We start from the raw sequence: 13,783 nt of genomic DNA, 5'->3' as shown, positions 1-13,783 counted from the left end.
CTGTTTGGTGCAGTGCGATTCATGTATTGTCCCTCTTTTCCTCTCCCCTCCTGGGGAGTGGGAGTGCTTCCAGACTCCAGTTGGCTCATCCGTGCTCCAGTTCCTGACCGTTTACCTCGCCTTTGCTCCTGCTCCTACACCTGGCTGTGGATCCTGCCTCTGGCTCATCTCTGGCTCGTCTCTGCTCTGTACCTGACCGAGTACCTCGTCTCTGCTCCTGCTCCTACACCTGGCTGTGGTTCCTGTCTCCGGCTCGACTCGCGCCTTTGACTGTCCCGATAACCACGGCTGGATGAAGCTCGTCTGCTGGACTTTTATATATGTAGTTGTAGATTTAGATAAGTTAATTCTTCTCTAAGATTTCTGGTAAATCGCCTGTCCGTCCTGGGGGAGGATCCCTCCTTCATGTGGGCACCCCTGAGGTTTCTTCGTTTTTTCCGGAATCCGGTTTTTTTGGGAGTTTTTCCTTACCGCGAAGGGGGGTCTAAGGGCAGGGATGCCAGTATAGCTTAGTCAGTTTGTTAGTTCATTTTAGTATTTTTCTATTGAACTCTTTGTATTCGTGATCCTTTTGATTTCATGTTTTACTTCGAAGCCCATCGAGACGACTGTTGTTGTGATTTTGGGCTATACAAATAAAATTGAATTGAATTAAAAGACCACTGGGAACGCATTGAAAACGGATCAAAAAGATGATCAAAAGTGGGACTTGAATAACTTAATATCATTGGAACCTTAAGTGTCTGTATTTTGTGTTTTTTTGTGTGTATGTGTACGAAGGTTTTTGAAACCAATGGGTGTATTTTGAGTGTGTGGATGCTTGTTTCTGTGGACCCTTTTGACGAACACCTACATATGAAAGCAACATTATAATCTATTCTTTATCTTCCTTTTTTATCCTCCAACTTCTGGACCCCCCTTTTTTTCCTTTATGTCCCATCTTTAATATCTCAGTCTCTCCTCTCTCGCCTGTTTTCTGTCCGGTCCAAAAAGGAAATGTATGCAAATATAGACATATATCAATAAAGTTTTGCAAGTATGCATGCTTTTCAAATGAGATTGTGTAATTTATCTTGGTGTCTTTGGAAACTAAAGTTACATGTGAGGGCCTATTCTTAGCTAGCACTAGTTAGCACTGACCTTGATGGAGTGTCTGTACGATTCGTCTTTGTCTCAATCCCTTTTGGATTTTTGCTGTTTTTGTCTTATTTTCTTGCTCTACATACGTTCTTAAGTGTCTGAAATAATGTTTGAACTGAACTGAAGACTCAAACACAAAAGGGGTTTATTTAAATATACCCCTCGTGTGTCAGAATATTCATAACCCCATATTGAGACAGTAAAATCTGTCCAGCACAAGAGGCCATCAGCTCTGATCTGTCATCTCAGCTGCTGGACAGGACAAGTTAAAAAATGTGAACCAATGTTACACCTAAAGACAAGAATGCAGGTCATTATTCTGTTGTGCCTTTCCTTCAGAAAGTATAGACTTTTGGTTAATAAGTAGAGTGGCATTTAGGAGTTTTTTGGGGAATTGATTCCCTACAGGCCAGTGATGCATGTCAGCACACTTGATGATGGAAATGGTGAAGTACGAACTGGAAAAATGACCTGCGATGGACCGATGGGCGGCGGCATCCACCCCTCTCCACTCAAAGACAGCTGGAACAGATCCCAGAAAATGAGCATAGAAAAAGGTCAGAAGGATTAAAAAAAACTTAAAACTGGAGCATGTAGTACAAGTACCGCAGTCGAGAGACGGGGAAATGATGAATCAGAAAACGGGAGCAACTACGAGAAAACAGAAATGAGACATCATCTCTTGAATGAGTGTCAAGAGATGGAACATTTTCTTCTGTGATTTATGTCATTTCAAAGATAAAGTTAGAAAAATCAATGTGTTTCTATTAAATAAAGATAGTTTATGGTTGGCACAATCCAAACAGGAGCCTGACGCGCAGGAATCACATGAAAACGGCTAAAGTGTGACAGAAAATCTGAGCACAGCTGCTTCTTTGGAGCTACAGCAACTAGTGAAGAATCCTTAACGGATTTGACCAAAACCATAGCCTTCATTTAAAAACACAAAGGAGCTGTGATCCGAACAGCCTCCTGACTGAACCACAAACCCAAATGCTGCAGAAAAACTTGACTGGGACAGAGAATCTACTGTAAAAATCAGAACGTGGCTGCAAAGCCTCTCCCATTGGACAAAAAAGAGGATTTTTTTTATCTAAAAGACTCTAAAGTTGCTTTTTCAACATTATAGAATTGCAAATCTGAACAATTAACAATAATTTGTTAGGAAAATTGTGTTTAGTTTTCAACATTCGTTCAGTTAAACTTGTTTAGCACTTAATGATTGCTTATTTTTGAATGTATGTCCAGGTAAGGAGCATTTAGAGAACTTAAAGATCAACGAGGAGCTGAGAACATTTAGTCCTTCTGACACAGATACTTTTGTTTTTGCAAACAGACTCTACAGAAACCGTCTGGCAGCAAACTAGTCCAAATGAAAAACCCATTTCTTTGGAAATCCATCTGCAACAGACGGAGGGCCACACACATGCTAAACCCAGAGGATCCTGACGTTTCAGCCTGGCTAATTTGTCGCGGTGGAACGCTAAAGACTGCCGTTTGTGTTGACGCGAGGCGCGCTCTTCTGAAAGGTTTTCTTCAGTGTGAAAGGGGAGGATTTCATGCTTAGGATGCTCAAAGCAAACACAGAAACTATTTGAATCCAGAGACTGAAACACTGACATGTAAATCAAACATTGAAGCTGAATCTCTACTGTTTTGTGCTTGAATGGTGTCACTTTAGCAGACTGAGGAGAGCTGGTCAATGTCCTATAGGAAGCCACGGGATAAAGAATAGCAAAAAATAAACACGGACAAAGGCTAAAGCGAATAAAACTATAATATTTCATCTGTTTTAAACCAGGGGAACTAAATAATGCTTTGATTTCGTAGCTGTACTCCTGATCACAGCAGACAGCTTGTTCTGGCTCTGCTGAGGTTGGTCACACCCCTGATTGTGAAATGGTCATTCATAGTTAAACGAAACTCAATGAAGTAATGAAATGTTAAAAATGTAGCTTCAAAAACATTCAGCACAGCTGCCTTTACCCCGTCTTTGCCCGGTCATACCTGCAGCTCCAACAAACTCCATTACCCTATTATAGATAGAAAACGCGTTTGGATACTGAAATGCTTATTTTTTAAGGTCTCAAAATAAGTGTCTTACAAAATGTTCCCAATTTTCCCCCCACATAGATGTCCTGAAAAACATTCAGATAGATGTTGTTATCAGGGTTTTCCAACATGTGGAGCAAATGACTAAATTTAAACTGACAGGACAGAGATTTTAAGACTAGAAGAACTTTATTCAAATCCACATTTCTTTTTAACGTTAAATCTTTTTGTTTGCATGATTAGAACCTCAGAAGTCCCAGTGTTACACTGTGAGCCTAAAAAAACAGAGATGACATCAATTTCTATAGATTAGAGTGAAAACAAAGTGTTGTTTTTTTGCGTGCAAAGGCTTTTAAAGTTGCACTGACGCTGTAACCCGAGCCAGACAGTGGCAGTAACATCTCAACCTTTGCAGTTTGGATTAATCAGGTCTTAGTCCAGCAGGCCCCCCCCCCACTGACAGTTTAAGTCGCTGGGTAGAGTTTGGTCTGAACTGCTTTTGGCAAAGTTTGTGACAAGAAAAAACAATACAGATGGAAATGATTCCGGGACGTTTTGCTCAGTTCAAATATAAACCCGTTAGCATTCTGTTCTTTATGGAAAAAGGATTGCCGGTTTCAAAGGCAATCTTCACCAACGTCTGTCAGCCTGGCAGTAAGAAAACTCCAAAGTTCCTGAATCCTGATGGTCTCATTTGCATGTAAACTGAGATCTGTCGAATTGGCATCAAACAGGCGTAGATTCGGAGGTCGCCGCTCTGCATTGATGTTTTTGGAAAGGTCAAGTGAAACGCAGAAGAACGAGCTGATGGGTAAATTCTGAATTACACACATAAAAATAATTAAAAACCAACATGTTTCATGAAAAAGTTGTTTTATATTGATTACTTTAGGATTGCACTGGTGTTCTCAGGTTGCTGTTACCTGTGTGGGAATGTCCTCTGCTGCCTGATTCAGCCAGTTTTGTCTGGAAAATACAAAATCACTCAAAGATATTTTATTAATTCAGTCAGCTGCTGATGCATATTTTGACAGACAGACAATGATAGTCATTTCCTTTCTCCACAATGCCATAAATTGTCTGGCTTCAGTTTTAAAACTGACATCTGCTGAGCTTTATGTGAATACATTTGTGCTTTTGTACATTTGAGCAACATTTTACAAAATCATGTGGGGAAAATGTTGGTTTTTAAATGCAGCACTCTGGGCATTTTCCTCTGTACACATAAACATCACTTCCTGGAGTTTGAATGAAGTTATTCTTCTTTATTATGAACTCTAAACCCCTCAGAATAGCAGCGTCACACGTCTGCACAAAAGCTGATCTGGGTAAATATTTTTAGTACATATGAAGGGCTTAGAATATTTTAGACCTTGTTGCTTCTGAGATAAAGAAATATAAAAGAAATCCTCAGAAAGTTTGTCAAAAGAACATCTTGAAACACTAGAAGAAGTAAGTAATTTAGCCCATTGTAGCCAAATCCTCTTCATCTGTTGCTCATCATGGTTTTGAAACTGAGCGGGGCATCGTGGCCTTGCCTTTGTGGATGATGTGCTCGAGACTCGAGATGTTTCCTCAGAAAAAGGTCAAAAGAATTACAAGAAATGTCTAATTTTTTACTATTTTTTTCTACCTCAAAATGTCTTTAAATACAAACAAACGCAGGAACACCACGTCTCACACAGAACTTTCCACCTCCGTTGGCAGATATTAGTTCATAACAGCCCTATTTCTTTGTGATGTGACATAATGAGATGTTTTTTTTTCCCTGATGGAAGCAGAGAGCAAAGGGCAGCGGTCCCGTTCCACATGTGCTTGTCTAACATGTTCTCATGTGGATGCATGTTCTAACGTGAAAGTGGATCCATGTGGGGACCCGCAGGCAGGACCCAACTCCAGATGGACAAAGCCGTCCACAGTTTCTGCTGAAACATGCCTCCAATTTCAAGGAAAACTCTGATGTTATTTATTTGTTTTGTTCAAATAATTAGTCAACATTCATGTTATATTTCCAAATTTTACAAACAATTCATGGCCAAATGGACGCAAATTGTTGTGATTTTTTTTTTACCCATCCTATCGTTTGACTGACATTTTCATTTTCCTTTTTCAAAATACAAAAGCAGGAAGAGTAAAGCATTACATGCAACACAAAATGGACAGTAGAAAAAATAAAAATTTTTAGGCAAGTCTGGCTAAAGTGTGACAAAAGTGGCAAAACTCTGGTCTGACTTTTTTTTATTTATTTTAATTGTAACATTTTAAAGTAAAAATTCTTATTTTAATATTATTTTTGCATTACAAAAAATAAAAAAAATAAAAATAAGGCTTTAGGAGTTTGTTCAGATGGTTCAAAAAGTTGTTTGACTTCTTAATCTGAACCAAATTTGCTGCCAGAGTTCTACTTCTGAGTTCACAGAGTAGCTAACGAAGGAAAGTCCTCCTAAAAGGTTCTGATCAGAAACTTCACCATCCATACTTGACAGTCTTTGCTATTTCATAATCAAAACTATATTTTTCAGAGTGAAATGCACAAAAACGGGAAGTTAGGTCAAAGTATTTTCCAAATATAAAGACATAATAAAATAATCAAATTGGATTTATTTGCATTTGAAACAGTAAAGTGGTGAGACTGACGATTCACCCCTCCTGCCACTTTGGCCATAAATGTACTATAAACCAAGAGTGTTTTTGATGAAGACCACCTTTTGCAATAATAAAACTCTTCCTAGACATGTTACAGTGTAAAAAAATAATAAATAAAAACTTGAAAAGAACAACAATGAAGCATCTTAAACTGAAAGCATATCAAGGACGGCTGTAATTCACAGATGGTCCCCGACGCCCCATTTGGGTTTAACACGACATTAAAACGAAACATCTGGAGTTTTCCTTCTCTAACTCTCAGTGATGGATATGTTTCAGTTTTTTAGCAGGAAACATTTACAAACTTCTACAGAGTTTATCCATCGTTTGCTGCTGACATATTTTGCTAATATCCATCAGTAAATGTTATGATTCCCTTAGATCTTTTTCTGTTCTGCAAATATTCTGCTTGCAGAAATGACCTGCGTTCTACGATCAGCCGTAATGAACGAGACGTGTCGTGCATGCAGGTTCCGTATAGACTCTGCGCTTTACGGTAAAGGGGTGCATGAATGAGGAAATAGCAAAGTCTGAGCAGACGTATGAGGAAAGAGCAGGTTTGAAAGAGTGTAGAGCTGCAAAACTTTCAGTAACAAATGATCCAGCTCGTGTATAATGAGGGGGAGAATAGAGGAGGGTGTCATGCTTAGGCACAGCAGGTCATGTTTAAAGAGTCCAATTCCCACGGTGAGGTCTCCGTTTTGGGAACTTCAGACGGAGGAGGCGCTCACAAAGGTGCTTTTGATTAGAGCACTGGCTTGAGGCCCTGAAGCTGCAGCTCAGCCTGATGAGGCTTCCTGACACACATGAGATCCCAGCAGGTTCAAAGCTGGAAACAAATGACTCTTTGGGGATCTTCCCCATCGTCTCTGCCTGCTCAGCCAGACAGCTCGAGAGAAAAAAACACTCAGCTGATCATATCTGAGGCTGCAATGCACCATCTCTGAGATGCAAAAGTTAAATAGTACTAACCACGTAAGGGGGGCGGGGGCAGACGCAGAGATGTGGCTGTTTTTGATCTCAATGTGGGTGGTGGGTCTTCTATCTGTGACCTGTAGTTTTGTGGGCTTGGTCAAAGTTCTATGTCTGCTGGAGCGACGCTTTTAAAAGGACTTTCAAAAGTACTGAAGTGGGTTTTCCATAGTCATGGCTGGACAGAAGCAGTAAGAATGAAATTATTTTTTTAATGTCTGTCCCTATAGAAATTGCTACACATCGAACAGGGTAAACAACAAATTTGCTAAAGCCAACAAAGGTAAAAATCTACGTTTTAATTTGTATGTAGTGTGAGCCCTGGCGGCCACCGTAGTAGTACGATCAACTTGAAACTGGTTTTAGAATTCCTGTTTGTGGAAAAAATAACCGATGGCACCTTGCACAGCGGTTTGTTCAGCACCAAAATGGGGTTCAGAGGAAAAGAAATGTAAAAACGTTCAGTACTTTTTCATCTGTGTGTCATTAATTGCCGCTGGAAGTCTTTCTGCTGCCAACGCAGAGCCGTCTGGGAGAACAGACATGATTTGTAGTGACAGAAGTGCTGCTGCTCTCCAGTTAGTTTACTGGGATTTGAATTTGTTCTCGTATAATCAAACAATATTTGATGTCAGTTAAAAAGAAACAATGTCATGGAACAAAGTGCATAGACCCCACTAAAGTCTCACTTCCAGCTTTAACATAAATCTATTCAGTCAATGCCTGCAGAAGAGACCGCCATTATTGTTCTCTTCCTGGAGACTGAGGTCATTTCCTCCACAACCATCGTTCTTTCCACTGTGAGCGGAAATCACTGCGTCAAAAACATGGTGGTTCAAAGGAGCGGCGTGGGGGGGTTTTCTACACCGTTGGACTCACACGGTTTGAGTGTTCATCTGGTCATCGACACTGGAGGAGCAGGAGGTCAAGAAAAAAATAAAAATAAAACAACACAACTCACAAGTGTGGACACAAACACATTAGACAACTTCAGATCAGAATCCCAAACCCACCTGACATGATGTGAAGGACCAGGACTGTCTGTGAAACAGCAATGCTTATTAATCAGCAGTTATGAAGAGCACCAAAATATGAACATTACCAAATACAACGTCAGCAACAAACATGAAAAACCCGCTCCAACGAAAATAAAGTTTCAAATCCGCCTTTTTAAAGAGGAATTGAATAATTCAGTCTCAACTTATTCACAAAAGATTTGTCATTTAAAAAGTTTAATAAATACAGTTTCATCAATCCTTTAATTCAAATGTGTTTTCAATAAACCTTTACTAATCGTGTTTCATCTACATTTTTTTACCTCTTTGACTGAACCCTCCCCTCTTATTGGTCATAAATCTTGTGGGGGCGGGTCTCACCAAGAACAGAGCTGGTTAAACTTCAGGAGCAGATTTCTTTTTCTCTTTTTAGGCGCCAGAGTGTCACACAGGAAGTTAATCGAGACAAAAACCTTTTTTTTTTTTTTTTTTAAACATCCAACAGCAGAAAAGAACTGAACATTCCAGAAACGGAAAGAATGGAAACGAAGGAACGACCTCTTAGAATGCAGCAAATCAATAACCTGAAAATCGTTTGCTCGTCACACTAAAGACTCGCTGATTACAGAACCATTAAATGTTCATTTGTAATTATTTTGTTTTCTTTCAAGTAAAGTGGTGAACCGTCCTGATCAGTGAATTAGCAGCTCCTCATTAACTTAACATTATGGGTTCTGTGCAACCATAAGTGGTAAAATGGTTCAATGTTAACCATTTCCACACCAAGTAAAAACAGACTAAATGGTTTTAGCTGTTTTATCCCTTAAACTGATCAGTGTTTTTACATATTTATTGATCTTTAGTGTCTATTTAAAATGCCTTGGACACGGTTAATTGCCCAAAATGAACAAACCAACAAAAATTGTCAAATTTGCTTAAAAAACCGAAACAAAAATTGCTGCAGGGTTTTCCGGGGTTTAAAATCCCTCTCTGATCATTGATCTGTTGTAAAAGCGTTCCCATTCGTCTTCTTATGATGATTGGGAAAATTCCAAAAACCAGTGTCGTTTTCTCAGACATCGTTTCTGCAGAGCGCCAGGAGTTCATTAGAAATTCACCTGAGTTGCGGCGTGAAAGTGACCCTCCACTGATATCCCATCATCCCTTTGTTTACGCTCTGTCCCGCTAGCTTACAACAACGGTGGCGGTGCAACAAAAATGGCGAGCAATATCGGCGTTATCCAGCCGTACAGCTCAGACGAGGAAAACAAAGACGTTCATGGATCTTTTTGTCTGCAGGTGTCTACATACCTAAACATTGTCAAAGACAGAATCTACGTAATAAAAACAAATAATTGAATTTGAATTTTTCTGTAGCAAAATAATGGAAACAAATTTTAAATAGTAACTCTAAATAATTAATGAAAACCAAAGCTTACTTGTCATTTAGAGGATAAAACTTTTACGTAAAGCTCCGATCATAAAAGAAATGAAACAAACAATACAAAAATATCTGTCAGAAGAGGAAGTTGTACTGAGCTGGAGTCTGAAAGGTGTCATTTCTCCAAAGCAGCTCAGAAACGCTCAGGCTCTATTCAGACTGGACACATTTGGTTTGCTCAAAGTGATCCAGCGTTCATTTTACCCGAAAATCCAGAAAATTATTTTCAGTCTGAAGACACCCAAGCTGACCCCAGTCCGGGACGTGGAACCGCTCTCTGACCCACCTTTGGAGGTGGTCTCGGATCGTTTCCAATCAAGTGAGCTTCGGTTCGCTCTGAGTTTCCTCAGTCTGAAGACGTTCTGTCCTCTGAGTCCAAAACGGCCGACGTAAACAGAGTAGGAATGGAGCAACAGATTAGCCGCGGACAAATATTAAGCGACGATTGTCGTGTTATCAAAGAAGAATAAAAGGTCCAACTTTTTATTTGTTAGAACGTTTACTTTAAACACAGCTGAAAACATTTCTTACATGAGTTTCTGTATCTCGTTACGCGTCCGGCGCTGCTGTGACGTCATCCTAAAAGCTACTTTGTTAACAGAATTCTCTTAAGAACAATTCCATAACACCACAACGATGAGACACAGCAACTCATTGCAATCAAGACTCATTAAAACAACTTTTAACGACATCACTTCTCACTGTTTTCCCGCCAATCTTTATGTCATAAACACTCATCACTGCAGCTGCTAGCTTCCTTTGAGTTAAAGCTCACACGTCTGCTGTCAGTAACCGCCCTGCAGCACCAACCGCCGAACCAAAGTAACGAGTAAAACGTGTTCCGGACGTTCAAAAGTGGTAATCGACATGTAAAGTTTTAATAAGTTAACTGTCCCGATAAGGATTGTAAAGCGCAGCCTGTCGGGTCTTTCTTTTGTTGTTTTGTCGTAGTTCACAGCCAATGGCTGAAGTGATTTTTAGTCATGTGGTTTTGTTTACAAGCTTTGGTCCGGAACAGAATGGTCCGCCTGACGCCAGTCCAGACCAAATGCAAGCTTCTGGACTTGGTCTGGACCAAAGGATTTTTCCAGTCTGAACACACCCTTAAAAACTGTGTCAGCAGAGCAGTCCTCCCCTAAAGATGCACAGAAAAATCCCATCCATGTCCTTCTGTCTCATTAAGCTTTTAAACCGTTCTGTGGTTTGGCTGTCACAGAAAACAAGTAAACAAGCAGCCTGTCAGGGAAAATCTATCTGAAGTTTCAAAAATGCTGCAGGTTTGCAGAGATCCAGGCATGAATGGAGCTTTGGAAGTCAGAGCCGGCGGGAAGCCTTCTCAGGACCGTAAACAACTGTCTGTCATTCGCTCGGGGAGGTCAGCAGAAAGGCCAGAATGTGCTGCATGTAGCGTGTACACACCAGAGCTGGACATCAGGTCTGTACCGTTAGATCAGACAAAATGACTGGTTTCATTTCCAAGCCTAAAAAAAAAAAAACCAGGTCTGCAGCAGAACAAGTGTGGGTGAGTCATGGCCCACGCTGTTCAGGAGCGGGAGCAGAGATAGCTCACGCTGACAAAGACTTCCTACCGCTGATTAGACTTCAGGGATGTGTCGAAATTAGCAGAAAAAAACGGGAGAAAGGGTTTAAATGTTTACACAGCAGCTCAGATCATCCATTGTGAAGCCTGGTAGGGTCAGATCTACCCAGCACGGCCCGTCCACCCCCCCCAACAGAACAAGAGAATAGGAATCATGAACACAGAGCCCGGCTCTGTAGAGGCTGTGTGGGACAAGGACGGCTGAGGAAGTCGTCGACATTGCAGCTTTTGTTTGGCGTTACAGAAAACAAACCGACGTGACCGGAGGAAAAGTTCTGGCTGAAAGCAATGATTAGAAATGGACCCAGACAGTGTTGACCTTTGATGGGAATCCTGCGTGGCGGTGTGCTGGTCTCCGTCAGGAGCTGATCACAACGAGACACAGCTGAAATCTCAGGGTGCATTCAGACGTTGGTCCGAGTCGAGTCCACCGGGTTTGATCTGGATCGAGTCCTGAACCTTGTGTTTGGTCTGTGTATTCAGACTGCTGCCAAGTGGACTTTTATGTTCCAAACCAAAGCTTGTAGATAAAACCGCAAAGATCACTTCAGTCATTGGCCAGGAATTACGAGGACGGAACAAAGCTACTAAACCAAAAGTAATGGATGTCCCACGCTTTGCAATCCTTGTCAGGATTGTTCGCTGATTCAAAATTTATATTTTGCTGACCAATTTTGAATATATCAACGTCAGGTACAACACCTTCGACTTTGGTATGGTGGAGGCATGCAGTAAGGTGGTCTGAGGAGACGACAACCAAGAAGGTCCATCCTTCCATCCATCTTCCTTCGCTCATCCGGGACCAGGTCGCGGGGGCAGCAGTCTAAGCAAAGATGCCCAGACTTCCCTCGCCCCGGCCTTTTCCTCCAGCTCCTCTGGGGGGGACCCCGAGGCGTTTTCAGGCCAACAGAGAAACATAGTCTCTCCAGCGTGTCCTGGGTCTTCTCCGGGGCCTCCACCCAGTGGGACATGCCTGGCTCAGCTCTCTCTTCACCACAACGGACCGGTACACCAACTGCATAACCACGGACGCCGCTCCGATCCGCCTGTCAATCTCACGGTCTGGTCTTCCCTCACTCATGAACAAGACCCCAAGACATTTAAACTCCTCCACCTGGGGCAGGGACACTCCCCCCACCGGGAGATGGCAAACTACCTTTCTCCGGTCAAGTCGGTACGGAATGTATTTGTTCAGGGAAATGGACACAAATGAACACTGGTTCACTTTATTGAACCAAATGAGTCCAGTCTGAAAACACCCTAAACCTCCTCACTCAGTCAAACTTGTGCAAGAACATACGAGCCGTAAATAAATGCTGAAGTAGACGAGGCTCCCTGTGGCATCAAAGCACAACAGAACTTTGCTGATTAGAAGATCCCTGACGGGGGAAACCCTTCAGCATCATCGCTGCAGCAGGAAACGAGGAAAAGTTCAGATTTGTTCTTAACATTAGGTCACACAGGAAAGTGATCCTTCACTTTGGTGGGAGGAATGTTAGGTCACACACTCACCACCCCCCCAGATCATATACCAGAATAGAATAGACATGATCCACTTGTACCACACCACGCCCCTCTATAGGAGAAAACTATAGTAGAAGCTTCAATCTGATTTTTATAAGTTTGTCTATATATTTTATTATTAAAAAGTCTGATCTGTATATTTGAAGCAGCAAAAACAGAATTACATTCATCCACTTTAATGCTTTGCAGGTTCTGCAGGAAAGTCTGGAGATGCTCACTTTGTTTCCAGAAAATGTAAAAAGAATCATTTGAAACAGATTAGAGGATGAGATAAGTGTTAGAGACCTGAATCCCTGAGCCAGCTGGTAAACGGGCTCGTGCAGCATCAGTCCAGCCTCGTGCGGCTGTTCTTTACTTCATGTATGGTTGTTGTTGTCTGTCTGCTCTTCCTAAATAATCGTGTTTAAAAGTAAAAGCATTATTTCAAGCAGGAAACGCGCGCGAGGATTCCATACTGAGTTTGTCACGTGACACCCCGCCGAAAATAAATACACGACCAGGAAAGAACAGTCGTGGGAATACTAAATCCAAAAAAGAGGACAGCGCTCAGCTGTGACATCACGTGGTTTTCTGACCCCCAAACTGGCCGTCACGCGCCCGCTTCACTTTGACCTGTGGGCGCGTGTCTGCCAGGAAACCAACAACAGCAACTCACTGCCATGCGTGAACTTCTAATGCGGGGAGCGAGCTGTCACTGTCAGGAACCGCTGTTTACCTGCGTACACGCGCCTCTCCGCTGCGTCACGGCGCGGAAACCGGAGCGGGGGGGGGGCAGCACCGGCGACACTCCGCTCCTTCCGGTCCCACTCCTCAATAATCCGCTTCTGTCCTGTCAGAAAGTTTCCCCAAACTCTTCCAGGCACTTTGCGCTGTTTCCAAGTGATGGACCCGAGCGTTTCTGTGGGACAGAGAGGAAGTTTGAGGGGAGAGAGGGGAGTTTTTACTGCCCCCTACAGGCGAGGCAGCGCACACCCCCGTGTCTGCTGGAGCCCTGCAGGAGCCAATCAAGGGGTTTCACACGCTAATGCCGTTTTATTTAAAGACATTTTCCTTTTTTCTTAAATAATATAATATATATGTATGTTTCAGACCATTTATTACCAAGAAGACTGCAGCTCTTTTTATTTAATGCTAATATTTTTCTTTAAAAAAAAACACAAATAAGGAAAATAAAACAGAACTTTAACACACAAGCCTGTTGAGTGACTAATTCAAAAGAATTTACATTTTAGTTCATTTTTACAAATCTCCACGCCATAAAGTACGACTTTTATTTTCAATACCAAGGAAATCTTCAATTATGTTTCGGTGCTAAAGCTTTTTTCTTTTTTCTGTCATAAACAGAATCTTTAATTAACAGCCAATTAACACATGTTTTGTTTTCTATTTTATTTTAACGATGTAACATTCAAA

The 13,783-nt window shown here is 41.6% G+C and overlaps 1 protein-coding gene across 1 annotated transcript in view; it reads right to left on the bottom strand.

The window, feature by feature from the left end:
• tspan9a (tetraspanin 9a) overlaps positions 1-13,311 on the bottom strand; it is a 288,464-nt gene extending 275,153 nt beyond the window's left edge. The window contains exon 1 of the mRNA XM_011476510.4: positions 13,086-13,311. The gene's annotated coding sequence lies outside the window, so the exon portion shown is untranslated. The remainder of the gene's footprint in view (positions 1-13,085) is intronic.
• Positions 13,312-13,783: the final 472 nt, after the last annotated feature.

The sequence above is a fragment of the Oryzias latipes genome, chromosome 6 (genome assembly GCF_053564925.1).
Source record: "Oryzias latipes strain Hd-rR chromosome 6, Olatipes_Hd-rR_3.1".
In the NCBI taxonomy this organism is placed as follows: Eukaryota; Metazoa; Chordata; class Actinopteri; order Beloniformes; family Adrianichthyidae; genus Oryzias; species Oryzias latipes.
The sequence above is the reverse complement of the archived record's forward strand: the minus strand, read 5'-3'. Positions and strand labels throughout refer to the sequence as shown.